Raw genomic sequence first — 3,269 nt, forward strand, 5'->3', positions numbered from 1 at the left:
GTAGCAAGGCTGAACAAGCACCATGCACTATTTTATTTTTACTAGTTTACTTTCATTTCGCATTTTTGTTTTGGCAAGAAAGAGCTCCGATGTTTAAAACATTTATGGAATTTATCAAAAGCAATTCGGTTTTCTTATAAATCTTACTCTTATTATTTTCTCTCATTACTTTACTTATACAACATTTCTATTACTTATTTTGATGAACCGATGACTGTGACTTGCATCGAGACAACGCAACAAACGGACATAGATTTAGAGGAAGATGATATACCGGAAGAAATTGCTGAAGAAGTTGAGTATTTTGAGAATAGACCTAAGTCCAACCTGGACGAGACCGAAATCATCAACCTGGAAGATGCAGGAAACATCAAAGAAACACGAATCAGCATTCATTTGTCACCATCAGAGAAGGAAAAATATACAGAGTTTTTAAGAGAGTATGAGGACATATTTGCCTGGTCGTACGACGACATGACTGGTCTGAGTACATCTATTGTGGCTCACAAATTGCCGACTGATCCAACCCGTCCGCCAGTAAAGCAGAAGCTCAGAAAGTTCAAACCAGATATGAGTTTGAAAATCAAGGAAGAGGTCATTAAGCAAGTCAAAGCTAAGGTACTCAGGGTGGTAGAGTATCCGACATGGTTAGCCAACATTGTGCCAATACCGAAGAAGGATGGGAAGGTCAGAGTCTGTGTCGACTACCGGGATCTCAACTGGGCCAGCCCAAAAGATGACTTCCCCTTGCCGAATATACACATCTTAATTGACAACTGCGCTAAACATGAGCTGCAGTCATTTGTTGATTGTTTTGCTGGGTACCATCAGATATGGATGGATGAAGAGGATGCTGAGAAAACAGCTTTCATTACGCCATAGGGGATGTATTGCTACAAGATGATGCCGTTTGGGTTAAAGAATGCAGGGGCCACCTACATGAGGGCCATGACCACCATTTTCCACGGCATGATACACAAGGAGATTGAAGTGTATATAGACGACGTCATCATTAAGTCCAAGAAAGTCGCTGACCACATAGAAGATTTGAGGAAGTTTTTCAACAGATTGCGAAGGTACAACCTGAAATTGAACCCCGCAAAATGTGCATTCGGGGTTCCAACTGGAAAATTGCTTGGGTTCATTGTGAGTCGCTGAGGGATAGAATTGGATCCATCAAAGGTCAAAGCTATTCAAGAATTGCCACCGCCAAAGAATAAGAAAGAAGTAATGAGTTTCTTGGGGAGACTTAACTATATCAGCCGGTTCATTGCACAATCTACTGTCATCTGTGAGCCAATCTTTAAGACCTGAAGAAGGACGCCGCTACCAAATGGACCGATGACTGCCAAAAGGCCTTCGACAAAATCAAGGAGTACTTGTCAACATCGCCAGTTTTGGTCCCGCCCAAGCCAGGTAGACCCCTAATACTCTACCTTGCGGTATTGGATGGAGCATTCGGATGTGTTCTGGGGCAACATGATGAAACAGGGAGGAAGGAGCAGGCCATCTATTATCTCAGTAAGAAGTTCACCCCATACGAGGCCCGATATTCTCTGTTGGAACGCACCTGTTGTGCTCTGACTTGGGTATCTCAGAAGTTGAGGCACTATTTCTGTGCTTATACTACGTATCTCATATCAAGGATGGATCCTTTGAAGTACATCTTCCAGAAGACCATGCCCACTTGCAAGCTAGCCAAGTGGCAAATCCTGTTGAGTGAATTCGACATTGTCTACATGACTCAGAAGGCAATCAAGGGACAATCACTAGCGGATCACCTTGCGGAAAATCCTGTGGACGAAAAATACGAACCCCTGAAGATGTATTTTCCTGATGAGGAGGTATTATTTGTAGGAGAAGACATTGCAGAATCCTATGATGGTTGGAGGATGTTTTTCGATGGTGCATCAAATTTCAAAGGAGTTGGCATAGGAGCAGTTCTAGTGTCAGAAACCGGCCAGCATTATCCGGTGTCTGCCAAGCTCAGGTTCCCGTGCACCAACAATATGGCCGAGTACGAAGCTTGCATCTTAGGGCTCAAGATGGCCATTGACATGAACATCCAAGAGTTGCTAGTAATTGGGGATTCGGACTTGCTTATAAATCAGGTCCGAGAAGAATGGGCGACCAAGAACTCCAAGATACTCCCTTATCTGCACCATGTACAGGAATTAAGGAAAAGGTTCACAAAGACGGAATTCCAACATGTCCCCAGGGTCCAGAATGAGTTCACCGATGCATTGGCTACCCTGGCCTCTATGATACAATATCCAGATAAGAATTTCATTGATCCTATTCCCGTGAAGATCTACAATTAGCCAGCTTACTGTGCTCACGTCGAAGAAGAAGCAGACGGAAAGCCTTGGTTTCATGACATCAAGGAATATTTGGCAAAAGGAGAATACCCAGGGCTTGCAAATACTACTCAGAAGCGCACGCTTCGAAGAATGTCCAATAATTTTTTTCACAGTGGAGGAATCCTGTATAGGAGGACTCCAGATTTGGGATTACTAAGGTGTGTCGACGCAAAGGAAGAATCCAAGCTGCTAGAAGAAATTCATGCCGGGACCTGCGGTCCACGTATGAACGATTTTGTCTTAGTAAAGAAGATACTCCGGGCTGGTTACTTTTGGATGACTATGGAAACAGACTGCATCCAGTATGTCCGGAAATGCCATCACTGTCAGATACATGCAGACATGATAAAGGTGCCTCCAAATGAGCTTAATGCAACAAGCTCACCGTGGCCGTTCGCCGCTTGGGGAATGGATGTTATTGGACCAATCGAGTTTGCCGCTTCCAAAGGGCACATGTTTATCCTAGTAGTGATCGACTATTTCACCAAGTGGGTCGAAGCAGCATCTTACAGAGCAGTAACTAAGAAAGTCGTGGCAGACTTTGTCCGGGACCGTATCGTTTGTCGGTTCGGGATTCTAGAATCAATCATTACTGATAATACTTCCAACCTCAACGGTGACTTGATGAAGGATATGTGCGAAACCTTCAAGATCAAACACAAGAATTCCACAGCTTACAGGCCTCAGATGAATGGAGCCGTAGAAGCCGCCAACAAAAACATCAAAAAGATAGTAAGGAAAATGATAGAGAAGCATAAGCAATGGCACGAAAAGCTATCATTCTCTCTATTGGGGTATCGCACCACAGTCCGCACATCAACTGCGGCAACTCCCTACATGCTGGTTTATGGTACAGAGGCGGTCATTCCCGCTGAAAGTGAAAATTCCCCGTCCCTAAAAGGGATCAAT

Source organism: Nicotiana attenuata, unplaced genomic scaffold (assembly GCF_001879085.1).
Source record: "Nicotiana attenuata strain UT unplaced genomic scaffold, NIATTr2, whole genome shotgun sequence".
Classification (NCBI taxonomy): Eukaryota; Viridiplantae; Streptophyta; class Magnoliopsida; order Solanales; family Solanaceae; genus Nicotiana; species Nicotiana attenuata.